Source organism: Colletes gigas, unplaced genomic scaffold (genome assembly GCF_013123115.1).
Source record: "Colletes gigas isolate AHSC1104 unplaced genomic scaffold, ASM1312311v1 Colletes_gigas_Sc00004, whole genome shotgun sequence".
Lineage (NCBI taxonomy): Eukaryota > Metazoa > Arthropoda > Insecta > Hymenoptera > Colletidae > Colletes > Colletes gigas.
The window spans coordinates 2318075-2330203 of record NW_025106633.1 but is presented as its reverse complement, the minus strand read 5'-3'; positions in this window follow the sequence as shown (position 1 = coordinate 2330203).

The window sequence follows — 12129 nt, the reverse complement described above, 5'->3', positions numbered from 1 at the left end:
CCATTTCTATAAAACGATACATACACGGTCACTTGCCATTGACTATTCGAGTAAGTTTTGAGGAGCTTTCTTTTCGGTGGATAAGCGACAATGATTTTCCAGATTCGAATTTTGGCCATCTCCGGTCGAGCATAGCCGCGCGTTATGGCGGACCCGACTCAAATTTCGCATGCTGCTCGACACGTGCGCTTGTACCGATTCCCCTTGTACTGGCGAACAGAGAAGAACTCGCGGGGTGGAAATGAGCCGCCTATGCCCGAGGGGTTGCTCGAGTTCCTACCAGGCATTTGTTTAATTGGAAACCGACATGGCCGCCGGGGCTCCCCTGCATTCAACCGCCCCATCCGTACGACCGCATCGTCCTGGAAATGCGCGCCACTCCCGCACGTGCGCTCGCTTCTCCACCCTGTGACCTTGATCTTCTTTTTCCTGTTTTTTATCCATCGATGTACGCCCAACATTCCGTCGACGGTGCACAATTTACGGGGGGTGTGCAAACAGCTAGCGAAGCTGTCGCGAAATCATCGACGGTTCCTGGATGGTTGATTCAACATAGAGAAATATTTTATACGCCTCGGTATCGTGGTATATGACTTGGATTTTTTGAAAAACTTTCTCTTCATTCTCGTAACATCCCCTTCGAAATCCCGCTGAATATTGTACGCTCCCGCCAACGTTCCTACCAGTCTTTCGACTTGTTTTAATATCGTCCGAGTTTTACAATCGAAGAATATTTAGCAGAAACGTTCGATAAAGGTCTCGGTGTTGTTTTAAGTATTTTGGGTACGTCTGGAATGCTAAATTTCGGAGGAATTCGTGGGGGACCCTAGTGACCCCGCCTCGGTCTTTATGCAGATTTGCGGAGCTTCGGTATCTAAGGGTTAAACTTTCTTTTTTACCCAAGACCCCTTCCCACGAGACGGGAGATTATTAACAATCCACAGTTTTATAACATCCACAGACTCTAGGAATTCAATTTTAAGAACTGATACATCATTCTTGATACATCGATTTAAATTTTCTCTTTGTTCGAAGGATTGAAATTTCCCTTCGCAAAATCTTTAGTAATTTAACCCTGTGTACTTTATAATTTTATTTTGACCAAAGAATATTATACCAAAAGGTACGGAGATTTTTAGTACCCTAGTCCACGGAAATAAATAAATAATTGTGTAGAATTTAAAAATGACCGAGTCTCGAAAAGTGCGTAGAACGGGCAGATTGACTCCCCTTTGTTAGTTCACTTGTCGCGCAAGCTGTTATCGGCAGGGGTGAGGGGCGAGCGCGAAATTTTCAGCGACGAACATGGCCGCCAGGATCAACCCCTCCGCGACGCAACGTCGATGCGAAGTTTCCTGCGTCCCCGCGGGGGGGAACAGAGGGGTTGGATCCTGTATTCGGGGCGCGTTTTACGTACTGCGTATATCATTATCGCGAGTTCATTTCTGCTCGGTTGCCCCCACTGACTTCGACTAAACGCTGGATCAAAGTAACATTCTGCCGCCGCCTATAATTCGTCCTTTGCGGGATTTCCTACGATAGAACCGTGGGGGTCGTCTCTGTTCGCGCCACTGTAAAATACGCGACCGTTTTCGAGGGGGGGTGCATATGGCGAGGCGAGCGTGGAAATGTCTCATTTGGGGTCGAGTCGTATGTAATTTTTCCTACCAATTTCGTCCCTCTTTTTGAAAGAGTTTAATCATCGAGGAAATTCATTTTAAATATAAAAAGTTACGTGTCGTTCGAGTACTTGGACACTATGAATGGCTCGTATGTCCGAGTCAACGTAGTCGATATACGCCTCGATTTCATTCAGGCGCTGTCGGAATAGACCATGAATTTAACGAGCTACGCTCGCGAAGCGTTCATTGATTTCGACGAAACACAGGGAATTAGGGTCGAACCGAGGTCCGGAGTTTCAAGGGTGAGCCGATAACCGATGTTATTTCGTATGCTGCAGGGGTTACAAAAAAAACTTTTCAAGCAAATCGTCGGGTGGCTTTCCACGTGAATTGCAACCCCTCCGGTTTTCGCAGAAAACGGCGTACGCGCGCGAGCAGGGATCAATCGGGTCGTATTTATCCCCGGATAATTAATGAAAACGAGGGGTGTACGGGAAGGAAAAAAAAAAATACAGGGTAAACATTGGCAAGCAGAGTCTCGCGAGGCCATTCGGCCCAATACCATTTCGCGTTCACGGAGTCTCTCCCTTTTTCGATCCTCTTCTACGGGCTCCGTCCCGGGAGGGTAATTCCGTCGAATTTTCTTGAGCAACCGAACCCTGAGCTCTCCGTGGCAGTCGGGATCGCGGCGCGTTTCAACCCCGGAGTCCGCGGATATGATAATCCCGGACGAAATGTAAATACGACCGGTGGCATGAATATTCAATCGACGCGCAATGAGCTCACGTGTTTGTTTATGCGTCCAGGTCCGCCTCTGTTAAATTACTTAAAACCAGTCGCAGACGGATCGATGGACGTCGGGACGACGTCCGATTCCTCGCTGCGTCAGCCAAGATTTTTACCCTTTCTAAAATATTACAATGATAGTCACGGAAGATACGAATTGTCCGTTCCAAATTTTTAGTTAGTAGATCATTAATAAACACGTTATAAACATTGTTATCCTTCGCGTTAATAGTATATAAATTCACGAAAAAACAGAATCGAATTCGTAGAAAAGCCAGTACGCGTTTCGATTCGTTGCAAGTATCCCTAATGCAGAATTGGCGCAACAAGCGAGGCACTCTAAAATGCACTAGCAGAATTCTTAAAGAATCGTGAAAGGAAAGAATAGAGCCCCGGTGGATCGCAATTAATCCAAGTCGTCGGCGTTAATCGAACGACTTCGCCTGCCATTTGTAAAAGTTCTCCGCGAAATTTGCCCCGGAATTCGATGGATTCCGGAGGCACCGGGGGGGCAGGATGCACGGGCGGAAATTTTCATCGGTCCCGCAAGTGGCTCGTTTATTCTTTTCCTCTGAAGGATCTCGGTCCCGTCAGCCATTTCCCCGAAACGAGCGTTCGTTCGTACGAATGATCGGGAAATCGATTGGAAAAATGATTGGGTGGTTCGTGCACCGAGGCTCGTCGAAGGAAAATCGTCCGGTCTTGTCGAGCGGGACGAACGAAATAACGGCCGTGAGCAAGATAAATACGTTCTTCGGCCAGGAGATCGTTTGACAGGGGAGCGGCCCTCGCACAAAACGAACAGAGATTTCTATTAGGTCGGAGAATACGGATCTCGACGAGCTTCTCGGTTTTCATTCCGCAATTAGCGTGTAACGAATTGGGGGGTTCATCGAGAAACGATCTGTCCTCGGTAGCTCGCTGCTCCACCATCACGTACTTGCTTAGACCGAGTCACGAACCCTTAATGGACGCCCCTCTGCCCTAATCTCACCCTCAATGACTCAGCTGATCGGGTGCAGTTGCTACCTGCGTCTCTTATTAAGCACCAAATCTCCACGAGATCAATTATACTTACCAGTCTTGTTTATTTGGAAGAATTCTAAAGTATAACAGTAAGATAACAGTTGGAAATGAGCGTCCATCGAAGCAGCGTAGGTGAGAAACGGCAGATTCGGTTTCGAGGAGAATCGATGGACCGGAAGATACGGTTTACCGCGTTAAGAGGATTCGCGGGCCGGGCGATAGGGGTAGGTTAAGAGAATTCACCCTCTGTAAAGTGGACCACGGCTGACGTGGCCGTTTTGTTTGCCGCATCGCGCGAGTCTGCTATATCGATGGCGTCGGCATCGCGTGAGAAAAATGACATTCGCCGTGGCCGAGAACCATCCACTCGCGGAGATTTAACGGGAACGTTCTCCCTTCGTTCGCGAAGGGCCTGAAAAATTCTCGAAACGCATCGAGCCTAAGAGCCCGGCTCGAATCGCGCGAGTGGAGATACATCATGGATGGTAAAAAATTCCAACCGGTAGCTGGAGTGGCTCGGGAAGGCGAAAGTGACTCCTCTCCTACGGCGAACAAAATATATGGGACACTTTCGTTCGACGCGAACTCGCGTAACGTGTTTTCGAATCCACCCTTAAGGGGTAGTTGGGCGCGGACGCGAAAAAACCTGGGTATGCGTGGAATTTTATTAAAGAAAAGCTGTTCGAGATATCCGCTCGACGCTCCGCGCTGTTATTTACACGTAGTTTTCCGAGGTACGTGAATTTTTTTAGGGAGATATAAATAATAGTTTCAGAGATATAGGCTTCGAAACGTTTCCATCGTTTATCAATTCTTGGTATCGTGAAAATTGTATGGTACGTTGTTTAACCCCTTGACGTACGATTTAAATAATTTTTCGATCGTATGCTATTTAATTTTGTTTAGATCTGTTTTACAAATATCCCGTGAATGTAAAAATTGATTTTAATAAGAAGTTGCGAGCTCAGACAAGTCATTGTAGGGCAAGGGGTTACAAAGGGCATTTTTTGTTTTTTGGACGACACTGAAAGACCCTGGACGAATGTTTCATTTCTAGGACGATGCTAAAAATGGCTATTTTTTGCCTTTTTTCTTTTTATCCTCGAGTAACGAATGAAACTGGTGAGCTAGCTTTTGTCGAATCGATCGACGACCTTTGGGAGGCCTGAAAGATTTCCTCCCCGAAATCCTCGGTAAATCTGTCGCGGAGTCACGTGTACCGCTAACTACGAAAGGGAGTCAGATGAAGCGAAATGGAGGCGCATCGAGCGAGTCGAAATCCCCGCATTGTCTCGTCGCTGCGTGCTCTGCTCCCCAATACGGATAATCTCGGGAGGCCGCGGCCTGGCCCCGCGTTTCTGTGTTCCCTGTGGAAGACGCGATAACGCTCCGAAACAGAGAGAACCGACTGTCGAAGGGTTGGCAACGGTAGTCCGTGGCGACGCCGCTTTTCACTGCTCGATCGACGGAATTTAAAGCTCGCGTGGAGAAACCCGGACGCACAAATCCGCGCGTTTCGACCGCGCGCGTGCAGCCCGGAGACATCGAGGATTAAAAACCTGCCCGACTGCGAGGATCAAAAGGCAGACTTTCCATTTTCTACGGATTCCAACGGGGATTCTACAATGAAAATTGTAATATCAAAAAAAAAAAAATTCATTCTGGGAATTTTTCTTATAGGGAAACAGATTGTGAGTTCACCTCGATCGCGTTTTGATTATTTGAAACAATGATTGTAATTGACCCTCGCCAACGAAAATAATTTTTTTAGAACGATCTGAAATTTTTTTTTTCGCTGAAAAATTTAGGCACAATTGTCTGCCCATCAATACTAATTCAGTGAGTCGTATGCCTCGTCTGTGGTAAAAGTATCACTTGTTTAGGGTGGTACAACGCCTTGACACGACTTTTCACTGAGAATGTAAAAAAATGAATTCTGAAGATTGCCTATTAAAGAAAATAAATCTCTAGTGTTAGTTTCCAATAGTCTGAACAATTCGAGGGGTTTGGTCTGGCATTGAAAGCGCTAATCGAGTTGGTAGAAATTCTAAGCGCATCAAGAAATCGCGGGACGTCTGTAAAATTCGATAATGCTTCGCGTCCGACGATGTTATTAACGTCTGCTCGGGAATGAATCACGCGTCGGCGTAATCGCATTAACGATAAACGCTGCGGGCCACGGGGCTGCCGGGAACGTAAATATTAGCCTAGTATATTTTCTTTCCAAATGTTGTAGTCGGTTGGGCAAGACCTTGCGTTCGCGCCGGTATTTCCAGATTGTAGTTCCTGGGATCGTCCGAGAGCCGCGTGATAAGAACGCGAGTCGCATTAGCAAGTGGTTCGCCACGCGCGGAAACGTCCGTTGCGTCAGTCGCTATTTCGATCCTACACCGAAAGCGGTCTGCGATCAAACAGACTTTTCACCCCCCTCCTCTACGAAAGACCGTGCATGCATCGATTGTTTGCAAACGAGGAAAATCGTTTATCTGTTTGACTTTGCTATCGGAGCGCGAGTCACGGTTGAAACCTTGGATGAATTTCGCACGATACCGCTGTTTTTTTTCCTGCTACACCGTGTAACGATCCTCTACAGAATTATGCAACTAAATCAAGAGCACTAGGCGTGTCCGGAAAGCAACGAGACTGATATCTACTAAAACGTATTAATATTAAAACAAGAACGACTTCGTAATTAGAAAAAAAGTTTCTATTCGTTTAGAGGCAATCACAGGAGTGACTGCGATCGAAAAAATGCATGGAGAGTGCAGTCTCTAGAGGGTCGGAAAAAAATAACCGAGATAACGCGTCGAGTCCGCCTTTCTGGACAGTGTTTGAAAACAAAAAGGCACCCCTCTCGGAGGGAGAAACAATCGGCGCTTTGGCACGATCGACGTTCGTTTGCCGATCTCCGGCGGCACGGAACGTTTGGAAAGAGCGTAGACGCGAAAACGTGAAATAATTACGCGTCGCCAAACACGCGCGCTATTCCCTTTACCGTCCCGGCGCCGATCGACGCCCGTGCAACGTACGAGCGGGACCAGCGACGGCTGAAATGGTGTCGCCCGTCGATGATCGGCCGCAGCCCCGGCTAATTACGACAATAGATACGCCGTTGTAACGACGGGTACACCGAGGGTCCCGGGCCAAGAGAGAAAAGGGAAAACGTGCAATCGGACCCGGAGAACGTTGTTTGGCCAAGCTCGAACCTATCGAATAACTCGCCCCGTCCCAGGAGTATTTGCGCGCCAGAAACGGGAAGGTATCCCGGCCTGTGGATTCACGTAGTACAAATTTAGTAGCCACCCTTGTGTATACTGTCTTCGACGTGTTTCCCTTGTAATCTCCTGAGAGCTGAGCCGATGCACGTACCCTCGATATGCCGGTCCACGATCGAACCCTCGACAACCCACGCCTCGCCCGATTCTCCCGATAATGTCGACGATTGCCCCCGCGGACGGAGCTGGAATTTTCAGAGATCCTTTGAACTTCCCCGTAGCTGGTCCATTCCGTTGAAATCCGATAACTACAAATATCCCAATGTCCCCGAAAACCATCGAAACAACGATCGATGATAGTTCTTTTACTTTTAAATTTCGGAGAACACACGGGGCTTGCGAAATTATTTTCTCCTTCCTCGAGGAATGTCAATTTTGAAGAACTTCCGTTGTACTGTGCTGTTTCAAATACTTTTTAAAAATTGTGAAAGGCTCTCTTGATTTAACGACACTTTATAAATATTAAGAAATTATCGAGTTATCTGATATGTGGAACGAATTTTAATTAAATTGATGCCTTCGACTCAACGATCCTTCCGTTGATTTTCCCTGGGTAAAGAGGATTGCTCTCGGTTTTTGCTTCTCGAAGGGGGCGACGAAGAGGAAAGGGACGCACGGATCGAATACGATTTTCGATAGGAAAGGTACGGTAGTGGCATCCCCGATATTAGCGATAGGTCCAGCGTCGATGGACGGGAAAAATTGGGCCGATCTACGTGGTCGGAATTTAGGGGTTGGTTCCCCGCGACACAGACGAGCGACCACGGGGCGCTAACTAACGCTATAATCAAGTAAGCAGTTTAGTCGAGCGATCCGGTTACGTCGACTTAGCCTTCCGTATCGACGAGGCGTCACTGATTGGTTTACAGATCTGCTGAGCCGAACTCAGACGCTCAAAGGCCTCTCTAGTTAGCCGGCCCCGGGATCTTCTCTCGTCCCTTTTCGCTCGTCCCTTCGCTCCTGTTTCATTAATTTTCCTCCGATTCCTCCTCCCCCTACCGGTCGCGTTTATCGAACTTGGTCTCGCGAAGGCTTTGCACCTTTGATTTCGCAAAGCGACCGAGGCGACCCCGGTAAAGGCGGCTGGATTACCGGCACGGTCTATAAATAAATTACGCTTAATTAGGATAAAAATTAATCGTCGGTAGACGTTTGAAACGCGCCGCATCGGCTACCGGTTAACTGAGAGACGGGGGGCACCTCGCGAAAGCTGTCAGCCGAACGCCGGGCCTCCATTATTCTTCGACCGTCGCGAATCCAGCTCCCCGTCACCGGGGATAATTATTTCGAAGCACGACGAGCCGGATAATTCAATTAACCCTTAATTGCCGGCGCGGATTATTTATATGAATTTCTAATTGCTTGGACGTTACGGACGAGTCTTCGTTGAACCGTCTGACCCGTCGCTTAACGGAACAACGCCGCGAAACGAGAATGCAAAAGAGGGTTCGTCGATGGAAAATTGGACGCTTCTGTGTTTGTTGACGAACGTATTCCTCGGATTAAAGTCACCATCGCGGTCTTTATTAAATATTCTGCGGAGAATCAAACAGAAATTCCAGCAATTATTTTCAGAGGAGCTGCCGAAAGAAGGTAGCTAACGAAATAATTCGTACACGCGATCGAGTGTAAACTATCGACGCAAAGCAAAGATCGGTGAATTGCGCGGGCGTCGGAGGGGTTAATATTGACTGTTGACGGTCGAAAAATCAGTGGTTTGAAGCTCGGTCGAATGACGATTATCATCCGTGCGACTACGGGAGGGTCAATCGATTCAAGTACTGCAATGCGGCGAAAAGCTGGCCGACGTGGAAGCGCGTGCACGCGATATTAAAATACCCTCAAAGGGATGTTCGACCGGAGAGCGTGCGATAGGCGGTGTGACGCTGCACGAGGAGTGGGGTGGAATTTATCCGGCGGCGAAAGAAAAAGCACTCGGTGTTGGCAGAACGTTAGCGAGAGAATTCATGGGGGTGGCGCGAGGTAGAGTTACGGCCAACACGTGTCGTTCCTCGGACACGTCTGGTACCTGGACGTTGTTTTTGGGGAGGAAGAAGCTCCTTCCGGTACTTACTCTCGAACGAACCGGTACAGTAACGTTCCCCGAGTTGGAACAAATTCTCCACCGTAAGAAGCCACCCCCCGTTTCCTGAAACTGCTTCGGTGGAAGTAGCTTTGGAATTACGCCCGACACGCGACTTATGGTATTTCGGGTTAGAATGGTGTATCGTTTCGCAGAAAAATTGCTGCCAAGCGCTCGGGGTGGAGGCTGTAATCTGTTCGCGAAACGAATCTAATTTTAAAGGGAGGGACCCGGGACGGGGGACGTCAGATTCTTGACGGACGTGAAAAATGTCACTCGTATGCAAAACAAATTGCACGACGCCGTTTCATTATTTCGCCGCGAACGGAGATTCCCCTCTCGTGGAAATTTTAATTCCCGACCCGGGGAAGTCGGTTCGCGTGCCTACGGGGCCCTCCTCCTACGTTTAATATAAGGTCACGAGTAGCATGGCGGACGGGGACACCTGCGGTCGGTCCTTTAAAAATGATTAACCTGCGAGAGGAACGGACGGACGAGCCTGCGCCGACTCCGATGAAAAATGGATCCTGTCCCCGGCTTTTAGGAGGACGCAGAGGCGTCGTTAACTCTTCCAGCCGGCTGCATGCTTACGAGCCTGATCCTTAACGATTTCCCGCGGCAAAAGTTGCCCCTTGGATGAACGCTGGGACCACCCTTGTCGGGAATGACGTTGTCTCGCACGTTTACTATATTATTATTATTATTCGTTATTAGCGTCTCGTTTCAACCGAATGTTTTACATCCAGAAACACTGATTGCTTTCGTTGCACAAAAAGTGACTGTATTCAATTTGTTCGCGGACGTCCATCGATCTCCGATCGATCTCGCGAGCCGATACCGCGATGGCGAAACGACAGTTGCGAGGAACGGGCGGCGCGTCGTTTTGACAAGCGATTTGTCACGCTAACGAGCATCCATTAACGATCGCGTTTCGAGCAGATGCAGACGCACGGGCAGCAACGGCCACGTGCGAGCGATCCCGTGATTCCTCGAGTCGACGCTCGAAATCCGCCGGGTAGGGAATTTTGGCGAATTAAATTCGACGCCGCGCGCGACCGACGTCGAAGGGCGGACGACTAGTCTCCGTCCAAATTAGCATTCCGAGGGGAAGATTACTCGTTGCTAAGAATTCTTTGTCAAAGAGCCACTCCCGCTTCTTGGAAGCCTCTCGACTCCAGCCGCCTTATTATATTCTCTCTATCGATCGCTCGTTATGCGAAATAACCCTCGAAATACTCCGCGACGAACGGCGATTGTGCGTCCGAAAATCAAAATCGAAAATAAACAAGTAGCCACTGCAACTTCTGAACATCTTTCAAACTCTTTAGGCCTTTCAGGTGTTGTTTACTTCGTCTTAAAATTAATTTAGTAGCATGGTATCTTACATAGAGAAACTTAAAATAACACAAGCCAGTCTTTTGGATCTTGGAATACACTACAATAGAGTCTGCGTTATGTTCTAATCGTCTCATTCGAGAGTCCTTTTGATCCCAGTTGAAGGTTCTTCGAAACTCCACCGATTTTGGTTTCCCAGAAGGAGCCTGAGAACTTTTTTCGTTTCCACTTTCGCCTTCTTTCCCACTTCGATAACAAAACTCGTTCAATATCGACCATATCGCGGAACGAGTGGCTGATGCCCAATCAGCCGCGTCGGAGCTTCCTTTGGAAAACCGATTCCAGGAAGTAGAGGCCAGGAAAACGACGGCTTCCTCTCGTTGACGCAAGGAGCACCGGGTATTCGATCCCGTCCTTGCCCTTCGTTGTCCGGCGAGGCTTAATGAAAACCGTGATTGAAGCTGGTGCACGAGGGGCCAATCGATCGGCGCGAATCACGAGGAGGGTGTTTGCCAGCCAATCACCGAGGCCCGAACACTTTTTTCCTCTGCCCCTTTGATTCGATGGGATTCATGAGTTGACTTTGTGCAGAGAGCGCACACCGTCCGCCGGACCATCGGGCCTTTTCCTTTGTGCCGGTCTAATCAAACACCCCTTATAACAACGTCGAGGTGAAAAACCTTGGATTTGCTCCCAACATTTTCTCCCGATCAGTTTCTTATTCGAGAGCTTAATATTATTTACAACTTCCTTCATCGATACATGTGTTAAATTATTCTTTAGAACTCGAGAATCATCATGTTTTGTAATTATATATCTTCTCGACCATCAAGACGTCGGCCTCTCGTTTGATACAATTCCCTAATCGAAGATTTCTTTGCAAAAGAGATTCAATTTTTTCTTTACGTTGGTACTGGTCGATCGAGCACTTGCTAGAGAGGTACAGCTTCAGCGTAGCCCTCTGTCAGCGAGCGCGGGAAGTATTGCTACCGACTAAGGACAACAATATTCATATCTATCATCGCGAAGATGATACGCTGCAATTTTCATATTTTTACCATGCTCTTTCCGAACGCACGAACATAACAAACAATCTATTATGCAGAATACTTTGAAAGCGCCATTTGCAATACTGAAATCTGCCTCTGGAAGTCGATGATTAAGCATGCCGTGAATGCTGCCAGTAAAAGGGAATTACGCCTATATTCTCCGTCGAACGAGGACTCCGGGCTTAAAAGAGACTACTTGCACGCAGGATCCAGGATTTTTTAAACGAAGTACTCCCCGAAGGTTTGAGCAAGCATCAGCTGCATTAGTTAACAGGTTGATCAACAAGAGTTTATGGTCCTTCTGTCTTAAAGGGGCAAACAGCGCGGACCGTTCCCGGCCGTGAGGCCGCTGAATAAAATCCTCCGTAGAAGGGACGGGAAGAAACCGGGAGGGCAAACATTTTTCCTCGCCCCTTCGAGAGCTAATAACCTCTGCATATTTGATGGGATTCCATTCTGTTGCGAGAGATCGTTCCCCGAGAGCGAATCGCTGCGCGCTTCGACGTTCCCGTTGGTAAGGGAAATCTAATTTCTTTCGCTAACACGATACAATTTTGATCCCGCGCCGCAATCTGAAAGCTTTTATGTCCCCGAGGCGGGCGAGGCTCTCTTGTATCCTGTGTGTTTCACCTTACGTTTCCGTTCCGTTTCTATTTTTTCGTTCCTTACGCCCCCGCCACTCGACTCGAGTCCCGATTTCGTCTCCGTTGTATCGGCGACTATCGATCCCCCGCGATTCGGGGATAATTTTGTTTCGAGGAACAACAGATAGCTTCTCTTTCTATCCCGGGACTGGGAACCGGGAGCCTCCGTGGAGGCCGTCGGTTTTCTTCTGTCTTACGGTTTATTAACTCTCGGTCGATTAGTCGACCTCGTGATATCCTCCGTTCGATGGGTCCTTCGGGATTTACGCTCGAATTATTCTCTTCTTCCTCCGACGCAATTACGGTCCT